General features: G+C 36.1%; 1 long non-coding RNA gene across 1 annotated transcript in view; it reads left to right on the top strand.

Annotated features, from left to right (window-relative positions):
• Positions 1-15460, top strand: part of LOC111823667 — a 16014-nt gene extending 554 nt beyond the window's left edge. Inside the window, exon 2 of the long non-coding RNA XR_002826737.1 lies at positions 14970-15460. This is a non-coding gene — a long non-coding RNA (uncharacterized LOC111823667). The remainder of the gene's footprint in view (positions 1-14969) is intronic.
• The last annotated feature ends 5299 nt before the right edge of the window (positions 15461-20759 follow it).

Raw genomic sequence — 20759 nt, 5'->3', positions numbered from 1 at the left:
AGCTTCCCTTAAGGGACATCAAGAGCTTAGGAGGGAATATTCACGAATGCTCCTTCAGATCACTTCGATCACAAAGCCCTGCACCTACCTCTCCGGCAAGCCTGGCTGTGGGGTCCGCATGGGCTGGATGTGAGAAAAGACCCGGTGTGATGGCTTCTCCAAATTTACCAGAAAGAAGGGACCTGGGATGCTTGTCCTTTAAGTGTCTCTAAACATGGTTTGCATAGCTGGATCTCTGCTTATCTGTGCCTTTCGGCTTTCGCTTCCATACATGGATCTGCTCCCAACAGTAACTCCAAGCTGTCGAAAAGAAGCTATCTGGCAGCTCCCCGCTTCATCCAACACATGGATGATAAAAATACACATATAGAGATCCTTCCAGCCAGGCCCGCTTCTCGCCCCACCATCCTGCCGCTGTGCCTTTTTGCAAATACCCTTTTCAGATCGACATTTCTCCTCTCCACACATTTAGAGAACTATCGGTTTCTATCTGGTTCCCACAAAAGGATTTCAGGATAGGGGTTTGCTTAGCTTTTTGAAAACAGAATATGATTACGGTCCCAGAATCTTCATCCTTAAAGATTTTAGCAGTACGTTATGCAGGGGACCCAAGAAATGTTTAGTGAATGAATGAACCTATAAATGAATGGCTGAGCAAATGGATGACATTGTATGTGAATAAATAAAAACATAATGTATTCACTTAATTAGGAATAGTTGTTGACACTCTGGATTATTTGTCTTAAAGGATAAGGTAGTAGCAGAAGGTCAAAGTAATCAAAATATCTAAAAGAAAAGGAGAGGCCGGGTTCTTATTTCAACAACTTCTCATTTAGGATATTGTTCAGTACTTACTAAGTAAGCTATCATAGAGTGTATATTTTGAGATTTAGAAAACGTTTTTTTTTTAATATAAAGAATGTAAACCCGAATAGAATATTAATTGCTACACTTGTTAAGTGTCAGTGATACTTTAAATGACACATGACTATGACCTACATTTTAAGATGGGGGAGGAGAAGGGGTGATGAATCCTGCTCTGTATAGTAGATGAGAGGTACTCCCTCAGGGGTTGCCCAAACTCTGCTTAGCTTTCCAGGTCCTTTGTAATTTTGCTTCTCAGTTTTTAATTTGACCTTTCTCTCTCTTTTTAAATTTGTTGTTACTCAGTGTAACAAGAGGTCAAAATATGGAGAGAGAGAAAGAAGGGTAATTTTCAAATAATATATTTCCATTGGTAAATTTTTCTCAAAATCATGATTAAACTTTTGTAGAGTTTCTCATCTTGAAGAAGAAAAAAAGAAATTTGAGGCATATGGGCACAATTCATTTTAGTGTACTGAAATAAAATTAGTTTACTTAAAAAATTTCAGAGGAAAAAAAAGAGGGATAGACAAAACAAGACTTGTGAAATAATAATTGTTACCAGGAAACAATAGGGGTTCATTATAGTATCCTTTCTGCTTGGTGTATATTTTAACATTTCTATAAAATAAATAAAAGAAAAAAGAGAGAATAGTACAGAATGGATATATAAATGGCAAGCTTGAGGAATCCTGAATTTTAGTAATCTCTGTGCAAAATCACTAGGCCAGAACAAGAAGGGGTAAGGCTGTGTCTTTTCATTCGAAATATTCTGAAATTCTAACTTCTTCCCTCTAAATCCCTCTAAATCCACTCATATATATTCATATTCTATATAATAATATACTTAACATATATATTAATTAATATAATATAATGTAATATAATATACATTTAATAACATTATATATAATATATTCTATATAATAGTGCATATCTAATGAAAATTAATATATGATATTTATTATAATTTTTTAAATATATTTTTATTGATTTCAGAGATGAAGGGAGGAGAGAGAGAAAAACACAATGATGAGAGAGAATCATTGATGGGCTGCCTCCCGCACGCCCCCCACTGGGGATCGAGCCCGCAACCCGGGCATGTGCCCTTGACCAGAATCAAACCCAGGACCTTTGAATCCACAGGCCAATGCTCTATCCACTGAGCCAATCCAGCTAGGACAATATATGATATTTAAAAAGCAGACCAGATATAGTTCAGTGATGGGCAGAATAGATGATTACCTTACCCAGAAGCGTTCAATATCCTCTCTTCACTTGACTTTTTTTCTACTTTAGAAATTCAGAAGCAAAAATCTGTTTCCTCAGGGTCCTTGGCAGCTGGGAATGTCCATGTAACTCAGTTTGGTCAGGCAGGTGCAACAGGAGCCCCCTGGGTGGGACTTTCTTCCTGCTAAAACCTGGCAGGCTCAGCTTGTCCTTTCACCCCTTCCACTTATTTCCTTCTGAGACAGAAACCTCGAAGCCTGACCAGGAGGGTACACGCGGAAGACGAAGGCTACGGAGCATGGCATTGGCTCTGTCACAGAGTTCTATTTTTTTCTCTGTTAATCAAGAGAACACTTGACCTTCTAAACTTAGAATTATCCTATGAGTTAATGCACATGGTATATCTTCATAAATTATAAGGGATTATATGAATGTAAGGTACTGTTTATTTAATACACAGGGTGGTTGATACACAGGACCCACAGTGACTCCACAGTTACATATAACAGAGACTGGGAGTCTGCTTTCTGTTCAAAGAAGAATCTGCAGACACTGTGACTGGCTTAATTTAAACCTGTTTGTGAATTCTACTCTGAAGTTAGGAGCAGCCAAGGTCTGAAAAGCTTGTATATTCCAAACTCCATTTGTCTGTTGTGGGTTGGCCAAACGGAGGTGGCAGGCTCTTGGTGAGGTTTGCTGGGGAAGTGAGCCAGTTTCCTGCCTTACCTTGGATAATCAGCATTCTGGGCTTGGGTGATCCTACCCAATTCTGGAAGATGCTGTGGGATGTGTGGATAGGAAAATATCTGATAAAGAGCTTCAAGGCCTCTCATGCTTCCCAAGAAAGAGGTTAAATTGGCCTCCTATGAACCCTGTGGATGCAGAAGTCAGGATTACTGTATGGACATCCATTTGCCCCACTCCATGAAAAGGATATAGTACAATGCTTCTGTATCCAATATACATACACTCCACCTTTGCCTGAAGAACATATTCCATCTTTTAACATTCAGCTGAGTGTCTCTTCCTTTCTGGAGTTTTTCCTGACCTCACAACCAGGAATTCTAAAGCACATATAGCATTTTCCTTTAGTCTGTTCTTACCTGTCTGTCCTTGGCCATTAGACTGTGAGCTCCTGGAAGACAGGGGCATCGTGTTATTTGCCAACTCTGTATCGCCAGCATAGTGTCCATCCTATAGGAAGCAAACCACAAGTTTGTTGAAGAATTAAATGCATTGATAAATGAGTGTAAAATGAGTAAACAATAGTTAACTCTCAACTACTGGCTATTAGTTTAGCAACCCCCCTGCTGTGTAAGGTATAAGAATCTCAAATATCCCATGGCTTATCTGTGTAGGGATTGTCAACTCTAAGGAGACAGAAAACAGTGTTCAGAAATATTGACATCATCCTGATTTAGCCAGGAAGATTATCAAACAATTGCAGTTACCCAACTCAATGGGCCATACCATTAGCACAGACCATTTAGAGTGGACAGCTGACACCAATTAATACTGTTAAAGAGGGGGTGAGGATTGTACTTTTCAAAAAGATTGTAGATATTAAATTGGTTGTGATTTTAAAAATGTTTCTTTCTTTGTCTAATGATGTGAGGGTAATCTTTTATGAAAGACTTGCTGAGGCACACGGCAAGTTTTCAAAGGATTTGAAGACAAATGAATAGCAAAATTTCCATTCCATCTTGCAAGACTAGAAATGAGAAAAAGGAGATTAAACATGGCTTCTACCCTTGAAGATCAGCTCAAACATCACCTTTTCTAAGTAGGTTTTCTTGACCTGTTTCCAGTACCACCATTAACATATTAATTAGTCTCAGTTGGGTTCCCTTAGCACAGTGTTCATGTTTCCTTTTTAACAACTATTTTGAGATATAAATCACATACCATACAATTTACTGAGTTAAAGTTTATAATTCAATGGTTTTTAGTATATTCACAGATATGTGCAAAGATCACCAACTATCAACTGTAAAACATTTCTACCATTTTCTTATCCCTCCCTCCTCCCCTACCCTAAGTAACCACTAATCAAGTTTCTGTATCTATACATTACCCTATTGTGGACTTTCATACAACTGGAATAATATAATATGTGGTCTTTTGTGGCTGGCTTCTTTCACTTTTTAAAGCTCATCCATTTGTAGCAGGAATCAGTATTTTCATTCCTTTTTAAGGACCAATAATACTCCATTGTGTAGATCTACCATATATTGTTTATCCATTCATCCATTGATGAACATTTGGTTCCCATCTTCTTCCACCTTTTGCCTATTATAGATAATGTTGCTGTAAACATTTGTGTTTTAATTTCTCTGGGGTGTGTACCCAGGAATAATTCTATGTTTAATCATTTTAGAATCTGCTAGATTGTTTTCCAAAGCAGTGTCACCAATTTACATTCTCATCAGCAGTGTATGAGTGTATGAGGATTTAATTTCTCCACATATTTGTTATCTGACTTTTTCATTCTAGTGTTTGTGAAGTGGTATCTTGTGGTTTTGACTTATATTTCCTGATGACAATATTTCAAGTGCTTATTGTTTATTTGCATATCTTCCTTGGAGAAATATCTATTCTTATTCTTTGGCCATTTTTTTAAATGGGTTATTTGTCTTTTTTATTGAGTTGTATTGTCTTTTAACACTCTAGAACAGTAGTCGGCAAACCGTGGCTCACGAGCCACATGCGGCTCTTTGGCCCCTTGAGTGTGACTCTTCCACAAAATACCACGTGCGGGCGCACATGTACAGTGCAATTGAAACTTCGTGGCCCATGCGCAGAAGTCGGTTTTCGGCCTGGGCGAGTCTATTTTGAAGAAGTGGCATTAGAAGAAGTGGGGGTACATTCGCTGAGTTCGACCCCTCAGATTGAGGACTTTTTAGCAAAGGCCAGCTTAGAAGTACCCTAATTAAGTTAATAACAATGTACCTACCTATATAGTTTAAGTTTAAAAAATTTGGCTCTCAAAAGAAATTTCAGTCGTTGTACTGTTGATATTTGGCTCTGTTGACTAATGAGTTTGCCGACCACTGCTCTAGAACAAGTACCTTAGATATGATTTGCAAATATTTTCTAGCATTCTGTGGATTGTTTTTTCATTTTCTTGATGGTTTCTTTGAAGCACAAAAGTTTAAATGTTGATGATGCTCTATTGATCTGTTGTTTTCTATTGTTGCTCCTACTTTTAGTATCATATGCCCAATCTGAGGTCATGAAGATTTGTCCCTATGCTTTCTTTTAAGAATTTTATAGTTTCAGCTCTTATATTTAGGTCTTTCATCCATTTAGAGTTAACTTTTCTGTATAAAATGAACTTCATTCTTTTGTATCTGGATATCCACTTGTCCCAGCAACATTTGTTGAAAAGGTTATTCTTTCTCATTGAATAGTCTTGGTACCCTGGCTAAATATCAGTTGACCTTAAATGTATAGGTTTATTTCTGGAATCTCAGTTTATTCCTTTGACCTATATGTCTCTCCTTGTGCCAGTAACACAGTCTCTTTATTATTTTGTAGTAGTTTTAAAATCAGAATGTGTGAGTCCTCCTACTTGGTTCTTTTTTAGGTGTTTTTTTTTTTGGTTATTCTGGTTCCCTTTTAAGTCATGAATTTTAGAATCAGGTTGTCAACTGCTATAATAAAGTCAACTGAGATTCTGAAAGGAATTATATTGAATTCATAAATCAGATTAGGATACACTGCTGTCTTAAAATTATTGTTTCTTGCCATTTACTTACTTTCAACAATATTTTATAGTTTTCAGAGTATAAGTTTTTCACTTCTTTTGTTATTCCTAAGTATTATATTATTTTTATGCTATTGTGAATGGAATTGTTTTCTTAATTTTATTTCAGATTGCAAATGAAGCCATCTAGGACCTTATTTTAAGGTGTTTTTTTGCATACTACTTAAATCTCTTTTCTTGATATAGATTTATTCAGATTGTCTGTTTCTTCTTGAATCAATTTAAGTGGTTTGTGTCTTTCTAGGAATTTGTCATTTCATCTAAGTTATCAATTTGTTGGCATATAATTGTTCATAGTATTTCTTTTAATCTTTTTTTCTGTAGGGTCAGTAATAATGGCTACTCTTTCCTTTCTAAATCTTGGAATTTGAGTCTTCTCTCTTTTTTTCTTGGTCAATCTAGATAAGCATTTGTCAATTTAATTCTTATAATTGTTATAGCTTTTTAATCAATTGGCTCTTTTTATTATGAAATGTCCCTCTTTATCTCTGGTAACATTTTTTATTTTAAAGCCTATTTTGCCCAAATTAGTATAGCCACTTCAGCTTTCTTGTGATTGCTAAATTCATGATCTGTCCTTTTTGTAGAAAACATCATTATATTATTTTCATTTTATTGTTTTCAATCCAATCTGAAAATCTTTATCTTTTGATCTAATTGTTTAATGTCCACACATTTAATTTTATTATTGATGTAGTTGAATTTACATGTTTCATTTTACTTTTTGCTTTATATGTGTCTCATGTCTTTTTTTGTTCATCTATTCTTTCTTACTACTTTCTTTAGCATTAAGTGAATATTTTCTAATGTAGTATGTTAATTACATTAGTGATTTTTTTCACTATATTTTTGAATTATTATTTATTGGTTGCTCAAGGGTTACTATATACATCTTAACTTACCAGGATCAGCCTCAGATTTAAACTAGCTTAATTCCAGTGATATACAGAAATATTCCACTTATATAGCTCTACTCCTGTCCCCCTTTTTGTGGTATTATTGTTATATATATTGCATCTATTAATGTTACCAAATCAATAATACATAGTAACAATTATTACTTTACCACCTGTAGTCACTTTCTTAGCCCAATACAGCTTTGCTTCCACTTTTTCTTTTGTGCTTTGTATTATTGGTAAACATATTATACATATATAACATTTTTATTTGTGACAGGCCCAACAGTATATTATATACATAATTTAATATAATTATTTTTAAATTGGTTAGGAGAAAGGAGAAAATATGTATTATAGTGTTTTTTATAATTACTTAATTACCTTTACAGTGCTCTTTGTTTATGTGGCTTCACATTGCCATCTCGGCTTGCTTGCTTTCAGCCTGAAGAACTTCTAGTATTTCTTATAGGGCAAGTCTGCTAGCAGCCAAATTCTTTCAGCTTTTGTTTATCTGGAAAAGTATTTATTTTTGCTTTATTTAAAAAATAGCTTTGCTGATTGTAGGATTCTTGGATGAGAGTTTTTTCTCTTTGTACATTTTGAATATGTTATCCTACTGCCTCTGGCCTTCATTGTTTCTGCTGAGAAGTCAGAAAATCATCTTACTGAAGTTCTATTGTAAAGTGTCACATTGTTTTTCTTTTACTGCTTTCAAAGTTTATCCTTGTCTTTGATTTTCAGCATTTTTATCATCCTGTGTCTATTTGTGGTATTTAGTTGGAGTAAGCAGTTATTTTCTAAATGTTTTCTGTCTTTCTAGGACACCCTTTTCTTGGTCCTTTGGCTAAAGAGAGCAGGCTTTCGTTAGGACTTTTCTTTTTTTATACCAGCTCCATGTTTGAGATATCTGAGGCAAAAGAAAACCCAGGGAATTCATTATTATGTTGTTGATGGGTCCCAATATCCCTCACTGATCTGTCTTCTGTCAGAGTTTTAGGCTTGTTTTATTATAATGCCTAGTGTTAATTCCTTAATAGAATGTCCATTCCTTAATGTAATTTCCTATTTCTCCCCCTTAGTTGTACTTAGTGGGAGAAATAGGAAAAGGTATGTCTACTCCATTTGTCTTGGAGCAGAAATCTGAACCTTTTATCTCTTACAAAGTAATTACTCATTTTCCTTCTACCAGGTACAATGATGGCTAAAATCAGTTTTATTTGTCTCAAAATGCCTCATTCCTTCAGTTAGCATTCAGTTTGCTAAATACTGCCAGGAAAGAAACAAACAAAAAATAAAAATGAACAAAACAAGCAAATAAAAAATCAATCAAACAAAATATTCAGTTTGCAACTTTAGGGAGAAAAATATATGAAATTGAGCATAAAAGATACTCTTTAGAAATTTAAGTTAAAATCATTTACAAGTGACTTAGATGTCTTTATTAAGTTTTGTTTTGATTTTTAATCTTGGGTTTAAAAAATAATAAAATTTTCTTGACTTAGCTGTTGTGGAAGTTAGCCACATGATATGTGAATTAGAAGAGGTTGTGGAAGCATCAATATTATAACTCTATGATAACAACTTAAAATTTGAAGACCTTGGAGCTTAACAATCACTTCCACTAGAATACATTTTATTAATTATTTTAAACCAAATAAAGTTTCAATGGAAGTGTTTCTTTTAATCCTCCACCTTTAAATATTAACATCCAAGTCTGAATTTAACATTGAATAAGAATTACAAATTTACTTAATTATATCCTTAAAGTTTTTGTTAAATGTGGCCAAATCTCTCTCATTATTTAAAAAATATAATTATTCTACAACATTACAGATCCCACCAAACTTTTTTTCTAAAAACTATAGACATTTGCTTTCAATTTTAGGATCTTATTTGAAGGACAATTAGGTCCCAGGTGCAAAACCCAGGCATCTATTCTCTCTTCTATTTCTTTCTCAAATCTTTCTGAATTATTTCAACAATTTCCATGATCACAACTACCACATCAATTTATAATTTCCAAATATCTAACTCTCTTCATGACATCTTTCCTTATGCACTTTCTTTATAATTCCAATTTGTATTTGATCTTTCTGCTTGGATATACTGCAATGACCTCAAATAAAACATGTCTGAAACTAAACAACTCAGCATTCTCCCACACAAACTAGTCTTCCTCATACTGATTTCTCCTTTATAAATAGGAGTACAACCTATTCAGTTTCTCAAGCTGGAAAGTTCAGTGATAGGTGTTCCTTCTACACCCACCCTGCATTTAAATCAACACAAACTCCATAAGATAACCTAAAATATCTCTTAAATTCAGTCTTTCATTACAACATGATTCTCATAACTTTTATTATTTCTCCCCTGGAAAGAACTTCTGATCTGACCTTTCTAATACCAATATTTTCTGACATAGGTCCCTTTTCCATTTGAGTTATATTCCTCAAATAGAAATCTATAATGAAACCATTATCATCAACAACAAATCTCCATATTTGTTGTTCTGTTCAAACTCTGCCTAGCTTCCCAGTGATCACAAGGTACACAAATCAATCTTCATCTATATCCTGTCCAGTTACATTTCCTACTACTCTCTCCTGTGTAGCTTATTTGCCAATGTTAATGAGCGCTTTACTACATCACACACATCACAATCTCTATAACTAAGCTATTGGACATGCTTTTCTTTTCACCTAGAATCCCTTCTCTTTTCAAAGTATTACTCATCCTGTAAGATCAAACTACAAGTCCACTTTCATTGTGAAGCCTTCCTTGAAGTCTTCATCCACATTCCACCTGAACTTTGCTAATGCCTTTTTTATACAATTTTATTGCTACATTGACTCTTTGATTATACCATGAATTCCTTGAGTGAAGTCTTAGTTAAAATTGTATGTAGCACATAAACAATGTTGAACACTTAATATTTTGTACAACATTATGAAGGGCAGCAGTACATGAACAGTTAAGGGAATTAGAATTTACTAGGGCCATTGGGGGGCCAGAGGGCCTTTTAAAGATGGCAAATGAACAATCTGGGGGCAGGAGGAGGCTGTTGTTTTTATTTATACAGATTTATAGCTTACTAAATGTTTTGGTTACTTTACTATTGACTATAATTATCTCCCTTTTACCTAATGCAGAAATCAATCACTAACCTTGTAAGGCTATAGTGTTCATTAATGTATTGTAAATGTTTGTTTTAATGAAAAGAGATAGCTCTACTGGCAAAGCTGTATGAGTTTAATATAATTCCATGGCTAGTAATTTTCTGACGTGACTTAGACTCTTAAAAAATCCAAATATAGAGTAGAGAGCTGGCACCCCCTGCCCCTGGTGTCCCTGGTGAATATTAACATTCATGAAGATAAAATACCAAACTCCCTGTTTGATTCTTCTTCTGTTTTTAATTTCTCCTTCTTGTTAAACACTGTGTTTTCTGTCTATTTATTCACCCTTAGACTGACTGCATGACTTTCAATCATATCTTTCTCTTTGCTGTTGTGTTTCTACAAAAATTGATGTCTGCATGACCACTACTTTGTTTTGCAGGGCTGAACAAATTGCCTTATCTATTGTTCTTAGAGACAGCCAAGGTCAGGAACGCCTGCAAATTATCATTAAAAACATGAGGATTGGAGCCAGGAACAGGGCAAAATTTGGCAAATGAAGTATTGGATCATGAGGCGAATATTAATATGAGGAGTCTACAATGTAGCCTCTTACATAACATGTGAAATGGTGATCCGGTCTTCCAAGACTGTCTGCCCTGATTCTGATAAAACATCACATTTTCAACACACTTGCATTGATTTTTCATAAAAAATATTGTCTTCTGTCTCAGAAGCATACTAGCTAGTGGAACTTTGAAGTAACTTTTTTCTACTGTATGATCAAGTACCGAAGTGTCTGAAAGAAAATGGAACTCTTAAATTTTTGTGGCATTCTCAGATGAAAGCATCACAAATTCAAAACACTGAGCCACTCAGTCTGCCCACTGGTGCTGCTTGTATCTCTGGTCTTCAGTAGGAACCAGCTGGCAGGTATTCTGCCTGGCCTTTCTTAAAACTGCAGCCCCACTTTGATCTTTATATATTTTAATCAAACTGAAATCACCAACTGATGACAAATGCCTACCAAACATTGGGCATCATTTCTGTCTGTACCTCATCCTTTTATTAAGATTGGGCGTCTTGGTTACTGTTATATACATAAATTCAGATTGGGATCTTGCTCTGTTCTTTAAGACTTGTCTAATTTAGGCTGCATCAACAGAAACCATAACTGGGTGACTTAAACAACAAATGTTTATGGAAGTTAAGGAGTCCTGGAGGTTGGAAATCCGAGATCATAGTTGCATTCTTGGTGAAGGCCCTCTTCCTGGTTTTCAGATAGTTACCTTCTTGCTCTATACTCATGTGACAGAGAGTGAGTGCTTGGTCTCTTCAGCCTCCTATAATGGAACCAATCTCATGATGGGGACTCCATCCTCATGATCTCGCCTAAACTTAATTACCCCCCATAAGGCCCCACCATATCCAAATACCATCATATTAGCGATTAAGGCTACAACATATGGATATGGGGCAGATACAAACATTCTGCCCATAGCAGGACTTGATTGGTGTTACATGTCATTCCTCACTTCTCTATTATGGAGGGACTGCCACTTGTGCCTTTTATTATTGTTTTATTTTAATGGTGTATCTAAGCCCTGTTCTGTAAATATCTTCTGTCACTCCTTGGGTTGCCTTTTCAATTCCTCACTTCTCTATTATGGAGGGACTGCCACTTGTGCCTTTTATTATTGTTTTATTTTAATGGTGTATCTAAGCCCTGTTCTGTAAATATCTTCTGTCACTCCTTGGGTTGCCTTTTCAATGTATTAGTGATGTCGTTCTGATTTTCCTCTAGTTCTTTGAATAGCTAGCTTCTATCAATCTGGTGGGTTTCACCTCAGATATAAAGTCCTCAGAAGGATCTTCGTTAATCATCTTTTTTAGGATCCTGTCAATAAAACATTTTAAGGAGAAGTACAGTGTGATCAGATGTACAGTTTTAGAAGATCATTCATGCTATTGTGTGTAAATGAAAGGGATAAGAGACCAGTTAACATATTCATAAAATATTCTTGAAGACATCTTGGTTGATTCTGGTTTAAGATTGTTGCAGCAGAGGGAAAAGAAGTAGAGATGGAGCTCAGATATATTTAACGGTGAAATCTGAGACTTGGTGGATTAAATGTGAGAGATTGCAAGAGAGGGTGATAACATGACTGCCTTGTAAATTTCTGCCTTAAGTATTTGGGTGCCATTCAAAACCAAACTCCAATTTTGCCATTCCCTGTTCAGCACTTTCAATACTTTCCAAAACCATTTAGGGTAAAATATAAAAATTTTAACTTAGTTCTCAGAAATGTTTCAAGATCTACTTCCTGGTGACATTTTAATCTCATCTCTTGTCACTTACTCACCAAATGGCTTCATAGAAGCCACTACAAATGACTCGCACTGCATGTGCAATCTGACCACACAGAAAACCTTGGTTTTCCTCACACTCATGCTATTTCCCCTATGTCTTTTTATCCTGCCTAGAATATCCTTCATTTTCTTCTTCTTTAGTTAGATAATTATCCTTGAATTTTTAGGCTTACATCAGTTGTTCTCTCCTCCAGGAAGATGATCACTCTTCTGGTATGATTTAGGTTTTTGAAGCACAATTTGCACAATCCTGCCATTCCATTCTATAATTGTAGGGAAATTACTACTTTATTGTTTCAGTTTTCAATTAGATTTCAAGTTCCATAAAGTCAGGGAACAGATTTCATGTGTACTTGAATTGTTAAGACTTAGCATGCTTGCCCTGGCTAGTGTTGTTCGGTGGTTATATCGTTGGCCTGTGCACCGAAGAGACTCAGGTTCAATTCTGGGTCAAGGTCACATACCTTGGTTGCAGGTTCAATCCCCAACCCCTGGTTGGGATACATTGGGGAAGCAACCAATTGATGTTTCTCTATTTTTCTCTCCCTCCCCTTCCATCTCTCCCTTCCATTCTCTCTACAACACAGTCCTCAAGTGAGAATTAACAAACAACAAAAACAAAAAAGACTTAGCATACACTAGGCGTTCAATATACTATTTCATTGAATAAATGACTTAATGGATAGATTGTTAAGCTCTTGATCAGAAAGATAAAACAAGATTTCATGGAATAATCATATGGTTTTGAATTAGATTTCTCACTCTTGAAGCTGCAATAGAATTGAGACAGGCACAGATATTGGCACAGATCAAGCAACAAGTATATATGTCCTGAGTTCCTGCGTGAATAAATGGTAAATGAGAAGGCAGGAATTCCAGTTGAAAAGAAGAGCTTGAGTAACAGCAGAGAAGCAGTATGGTACAGAATCTGTTTGACTAATTTGAGGAGTCCACTTTGGTTGAAGGTTAGGGTAATTGATGGAGATAATGGAAACCCAAAGGACCTCAGGTGGCAGGCTCGGCATTTTGATTTTGGGTTTGTTTATTTGTGTTCTATATCCTTGTATAACAGATTACATGATCTGGTGCTTTGAAATCATCCTTGGAAATTTGGCTCTAACTGAACTGGTGGTATCCAAGGAGATGATCTTGGGTAAATCATTTCATTTTTGCTCTCTTTACAGAGTTTGATTTTGTTTTTCTGTGTCCTTGCAAATGACAGGTTCCCTTGCTTCCATTTCTATCCAAACTCATGTCCTTTGAGAAATATATATTTAAATTTGCAAGATCATTCAAGTTTCTACATATGAGCCCTTGAACAACAGAATAGAAAGCCCAAAGTACTGGTCTCAAATTCCTCCTGGGCTTCAAGGTCTCTAGCCCATCATAGGTGCCCACTGTGGATACTCATATGGCATGCAAGGTCCTTCCTCTAAGTGTAAGCAAGAAGGGTGGGGGTAGTACTGAGTTACTGTTCAATCATTTAGTTATATATATCACTTAAAAAGCAAAGCAAAACAAAACAGTATTCAGTTATTTTTGCTTTCTATTAAGACTGATGATTCTCCTTTTAAAGTAGATTAGAATATTCCTACCTTCAGGAACCAAGCCTAATTTGTACTTTGTAATCTGTTTATAGTACCTAATGATGTGTGACATTCCTAAATAAATACATTTCTAAAGAGATTTTGGTGAACTGGTATTTCCCTTAATTTACTCACATGTTGCAGTTATGAAGACTGTCACCAAACATTGACTATAAAAAATAAATCCGTGTTTAAAAGGCTTTACTCATTATAATAGTGTATCATTTAAAGTTTATTCTAGCTTCCTATGTACACAGCCTAGTTAAGCATGATCATATCTAAGGGCTTATCTCTATAGAACAGGCAGAAACATTAATGCTAAAATAAAGTACAATAAAGAATATTTTCTGTTTTGGTTACACTAGGCAGAGTTTGAAGAAAAGAGCTGAAATAGGAGTAAGCAATTTCAAGGCATTTTGATTACAATTGTTGGACAACAGAATAGAGAGAAAAACTTGGAATGCTGTACCCTCTCTCTCCATATCCTAGCTGGAACCCAGGGGACATTTGGGATTGGGGGTTGAAATGCCCTGATGGATGAAGAGGCATCCTGTCAAGCTAGTTGGAACCAGACTGAATAAGGTCATTAAGGTTGACACTAACGGGAGAATTGAGTGATGATGGAGAAGCTGAAAAAGCAGGGGAGCATTTACCACACACAGCTGGTCATTGGTTCCAAAGAAAAATCAAGAGACTCGGCAAAAATTACTTGTTACTAAACATTTCTTAGGAACTAACCATTCTAGAGATTCATTAAAACTGTCTATGCTCATAAATTGTTACATGTGTCATCTAAGCCATTCATTAACACAGAAATAAGGCAGAGCGGGTATTTAGAAAAATGCACAGACATTACACGAAGATCTATATTTTAACAAACAAGAGCTTGTCTTATTTAAGATAGCTTAGAACTATCTACAAGCTATTTAATGAGATTTCTTTTTGCAGGAAACAAGTACAGTAAATCGCTGCTTTCCTTCAGTTTTTTCACCCCGCATGTAAAATTTTAACCATCATGGAAGGAGAAAATCTCTGGTCCTAAAAACTCAACAAATGTCTTGTCCACAAACATAGGTAAATGGAAACTACAACCTTTCAATAACAACATTAGTCATGATTTGTTTTCTATTTGTTACAGACTCAACGCTGGTAAGTGTAAGATGCTTCAAAGTATTTCTGTGCTTGTCATTTGCTTCGAGGACTAAGAGAGACAAGTTTGAAAGCAATATGTTCTGATCACGAAACAGCTGGAAATGGCAGCAACCTGATACAGAGCAATCAAGAACTGAAGGTTTATTCTGAATGGGCGGCATTGTCCAACTGTGAGACAGTGAAGCTGAGAATAAGTGCAAACACAATCAATAGAGACTTCAGGGGTAAAGTTACTGAGAAGCTGTCTTGTTGCATGTCTTTCTGCTGCCACATTTGCACTGTACCCATAGATTGCAATACTGTCTGTGGAGAAGGAAACAATTCTTCAATTTATTTTTATTCTTAATGACAGCTTCTGAGCTGTCACTTGAAAATACAATGATAAAATGGCTCTTTCAGAAATAAAAAGTATATTTCAAAGCTCCACTGTATCTTGGGTAGGTAAGAATGCCTCATCATTAAATGGTCTTTAATATACATTGCCTCTACAGTGTGCCATCTATTTTATTTACTTATTTATTTTTATTATTAAGAGTAATGCATATGTCCCTCTTTTATTCCCCCCCCACTTGCCACCCACCACCCGGTTCCTACCCCACCTTAGGCCTTCGGGAATACTATGAAGTTGTAAAAAAGAAGTATCTATTATCTCTGAGACAGCATGGATGGACCTGAAGAGTATTATGCTAAGTGAAATAAGCCAGTCAGAGAAAGACAAGTATCACATGATCTCACTTATATGTGGAATCTAATGAACACAATAAACTGAAGAATAAAATAGAACCGGAGGCATGGAAACATGGAACAGACTGTCAAATGTCAGAGGGAAGGGGAGACAGGGAGAAGAAATTAACCAAAGAATGTATATGCATATATGCATTGCCCCTATTGCCTCTGTCATCTATTTTTATATCAGTTGTTCTCCCTTTTCTGTAGTTGTATAGCTGTGGGCAAAGTCATTACTTTTATCCTGGTCCCTACAATGTAATTATTATTATTTATTTATTTTAATCCTTATCCAAGGATATGTTTATTGATTTTCAGAGAGAGAGAGAGATTGAGAGAAAGAGAAACCTCAATTGGTTGCTTCCCGTATGTACCCCGACCAGGGATTGAACCCAAAACCTAGGTATATGTGCTGACCTGGAATTGAACCTGTAACCTTTAGGTGTGTGGGATTACACTCCAATCAACTGAGTCACCCAGCCCTTTGTTAGTGTTATTATTTGATTGACGTAGATCATAGAAGCTGCTCATTAAATACTGTTGAACAATCTATAATTGCAGCATTTTATATTTGGATACCACTTTAGGTGTTTGCAAAGCACTTTAACATAACTTATTTAATTAAACTTCACTGGAAAGCAAATATATTGTCCAAATATGTGTTTTAAGCCTTCTTCTTTTATAGCCATATTTCATGTATCACACACACCTGTCACAGATACATGAAGGCAGACACATGACTACGTCAGCAATGTTTCCCAAACTCATGCTTTGTGCTTTGCTTAGAGTTTCCTTCTGACTATAACTTAAAAAATAAAAATAAAAACCTCCCTCCTCTTTATATTACAAGAAAGGCCATTTGATGATTCGGAAATCTGTCCTTTTTTCTTTTTCTTTTTTGACTCCTATAACTGTACAAGGCACCGATGGAGTCAGTTGCCACACGGAATACAAACATGAATAAGATGAAGTTTTTCACTTGGGTGAGATAAAAATTCATTTGCTTTCTTCACCTAATCCTTCCCAACTAGCACTCTCACTAGATGGTTTCAGTGAAGGGGGGAGGCGGGGGCTGGGAGGGAAGAAGCCACTCATTTTAGAACCTTGGGAGGCAAGCTAAAGCCTGGGCAGGCTCAACCGTTTTTGGAACTGTTCTCATCTGCTTAGATGTACAACGCTCTTTGTCATCCGGTTGCCTTTATATTGCAAAGGGCAGAGGCAAATTATTCAGATCAACATCAGTGGGTCAGAGTATTGAAATACTCCTCTTAGCGACAATGCCAAGTTACTTTATTTGTTCATGAAGCACTTAAAAATGAGAAAGAACAGCAGGCTTTCAAGAGAGAACAGAGAAAGAGTTGGTCCACAAAGCTTTCATTACCAAAAGAGGGTGTTAAAATGCATAGAAATGTTAAATGTCTTTAAAAAAATCAATGAATGGCACTGCCAGTTACAGCTCATACAAGGGACTCTACAAGGGAACCGTGCTAAAGTATATAAAGTATTCCAATTATTCCTGCTGAGTGTTAATGCCTTTGAAACTTTGGAAAAGAAACGGTCAAAGGAAGTAGAATATCAGTACCACCACCTACACACTCCAACAAAAATTATAATGTAGTTGCATGGAAGGAAGTACCTTCTGTGGAACATAGACTTTATAAAAAATGTATGTGCAATCCTGTAGGCTTAACAACTGTCAGATCTGACCAGGAGGCAAAAGAATAATACAATGTGTTGTTACCCATACAGCATTTTTTCTTCTATGGACTCCAGAGCAATGTATGGGTATAACTCGATCTTTTCATGCTGTCATTTAGACTCAACCAGTGTGCTATACCACATCTAGCAACCTGGAAAGTGACCAAGTCTCACTGTAGAAACTTTTAGGGATTTCATTTCTTGTTGCAAGCCTGGGAAACAAAAGGATAGTGGTCCCAAACTTAGGCAACCCATTCACATGGGCAGCGGTCTACATAGAGTGTTGCTACATGTTCCAGCCCCAACACTGTTGCACCCCCACTTACTGCTCTGTCAGGTAACAAAAAGCAGGACTTTAACCCAGTCACTTCTATGGAAGGCCCCAGTGTCTTTACTCAGAAAAGGCAGAGGGTTTATTCCCAAATGAAAATCTGGTGAAGAGGCTATATAAGACTTTCTAGCTTTATGCCAATATTTTATTAAAAATGGTTCTATTTAAATTATTTATAGCTCACATCAAGATTGTTACTTAAGGGTCGAGATACTCTACTAAAGAACCATTGGGTTCTTATGATATTAGGATTTGTGCAAGATAAAGCTCATTGTTGCCATGGGGACCAGTAAATAGTCTTGATCTGAGACACCAGTTTCTACTGCCAAGACCTGGGTGGAGACATGGTTCCCACAGACACTGTTTTCATAGACTAAAAATACAGTATGATTTCTATTAAAGGGCAAATAATAAAATCATGGTAATGTAGCCTAAAGGGAACATACCCTATCATTTTCAGAACAATTAAGCAGTGAGCTTGCTATCCAATACTTGGAGATACTTGTATGCAATATTAATTATGTTCATACTCTTTCATGTCAAAGGTGGTGTCATAACCGCAGCTTAATTTTTAATGCTGTTTCACACAGTCTTAAAAAAGAAATCATTTATGGGGATGGACACATTACAGACATATATTACTTCCTTTAAGGGTTATAATATAAACTTAGCACACTGGCATTAACTCTTTACAAAAGTTGTTTTGGTTTTCGAAATACTGTTCCAAATGGTTGTGATGAATATAAATTCTATGAATACTCCCTTTAAGACCTCTGGTCAAGAAATCTAAAGCTTCACAACATTTCCATGAAATTTATAGTTGAATAGCATGTCAACATAAATATAATCAATCCTTCAATTAATTTATAGGGTGCTGTAAAGTTGGCAAAATGATTTCACCACCAATCATTTTGCTTGATGTACTTCACAATCTTGTGAGGTAGACAGTACTAAAGATACATTACTAGTCCCCTTTCATATGATGGGATTGAGAATTAAAAAGGTTCAAATGCTGCCAAAATTACATCAATAACAATTGTGAGATTGAACACCAGGCTCCCAAATTAAAACTACTCTCTCTAGTTTATTGTGGTGCTAGGGAAAGGACATACTTTATCTCATGTAATTACTCTTATAAACTCTATCATTACATCATCAAGACACATGGATTTGGTTCTGAAACAATTAAAGCTAAAGTATCATCTGAATTATTGTCTGAAAATTCTGTTAAACTAAAAAGCAGTTCAATAAAATTTTCCAATGACTGTGGCTGGGTATCCTCATGGTGCTATAAAGGGTATTTATTTTAAGAACATTTAACACATATTGAAAGGAACTAATTTTCAGTTCATTATAAATCCTCCCTAGATCAAGTTTTACTTATTTTTCCACTTAAAGGGTAGATTTCCTTCCTATTCTCATTGCCCTTCCCTTCCATGACCTCTTTTGGCTTGTCAGCCTTATTAAATTTATCATTGCACAATTTAACCCATATTTTTTCATTACTTTGACGGATGTCAAGGTAGAATAGTCAGGTTTAAAAAAATATGATTCCTCATACTGTCATTCTTTAAGGTATGTTCTTTAGGTAGAATATTTGCTGGGCTGTTTCCAGTTTCACACTGGTGTAATTCATCAAGGGATCAACATTAAATAAGGCATGTGCATATTGATTGGGAGTTCTAAAGCACATGTTTGCCTCTTAGACATCACTCTTTTTCATGCTGGCTCATTCCTCCCTGGTCACCATTTATAAAAGCTGTCACTTGACTCGATAAGGAACTCATTTTATTCAACTGCCCTTTAGGAGAGACACCTGTCGGTTCCTACGCCCCAGGTCCCCAGAGTTAAGTGTTTCCTGTCTCTATCAGCTTCCTTATCATCTTACCTTTCCTGCCTATGAGCCGCCCCCAGGACCTTCCACAATTTTTCTCCGTAAGCTATAGAGTTGGCTTCTTATGTTTGCAACCAGAGAATCCTGCTTGCTACAGAAGAGTAAAAAAAAAGTGTTGTAATTAGTGCTGTTTCCTCATTTGAGCAATAACCAAATGATTTTGTCATGAAGCATTCTTTATTATGGCAATATTATACTTTCCTCAAATTACTAACATTCATTTACTGAGAGAGTATACAGTTTGCTTGAATCTCACAATATTTTTCACAGGCTGTGTTTACCCCATTGTAGGGAATGAGAGACAAGTGAAATTTATGTTTACAAAAGCTCCCTACAATCTTTATCTTTGGAGTAGTAGTTCCCAAACCATAGCAGACACACTCGTTTAGATGGCACAGCATTGACCAGGCTCATTTAGGAGACAGAGAAACTTTAAGTACTGGTTGTCTAGGTAATTTCTCTAGGTCAAGCACAAAAGCCATTTAGCCTTTCTCCAACGTAGGAATCTGTTTGCTCTGCTAATTAAACCACCCTAATGAGATCAACAACGGCCCTTATCTGTAGTGAGGCAGGTAAGAAATCTATTCCAAAGTGGTGGATGAGTTTCTTTTCCCTCCTACCTGCTGTCTACTAATGTGAATCCTAGCATAACAGACACAACTTGGCAAAAGGTAAGTGTACCAAAGTAAAAACCATATTCTTGGGGAGTTCATTGATTTCTGACAGACTCTAGGATTTCCTTCCCTCAAAGATCATCACTGTGAAGTGCCTTCCTCACTTTGAAATCTTGAGGAGCAGAAACTGTGACAAAGGGGTGAGAATGGGTGGCTCTTACCACCATTGCCCCTGGAGGTTACTCATTATAGTATTTATCCCAATTCACACCTTGAGCACTGGTATGATTGCCACCTGTTCACCATCCTATCTCTTGCGTTAGTGGTTCTCAACCTGTGGGTCGCGACCCCTTTGGCAGTCAGACGACCCTTTCACAGGGTCGCCTAAGACCATCCTGCATATCAGATATTTACATTACGATTCATAACAGTAGCAAAATTACAGTTATGAAATAGCAACGAAAATAATTTTATGGTTGGGACACAACATGAGGAACTGTATTTAACGGGCCA

This window comes from Myotis lucifugus, unplaced genomic scaffold (assembly GCF_000147115.1).
Source record: "Myotis lucifugus unplaced genomic scaffold, Myoluc2.0 scaffold_6, whole genome shotgun sequence".
NCBI classification, from domain to species: domain Eukaryota; kingdom Metazoa; phylum Chordata; class Mammalia; order Chiroptera; family Vespertilionidae; genus Myotis; species Myotis lucifugus.
This window is presented reverse-complemented; position numbering and strand designations above follow the sequence as displayed.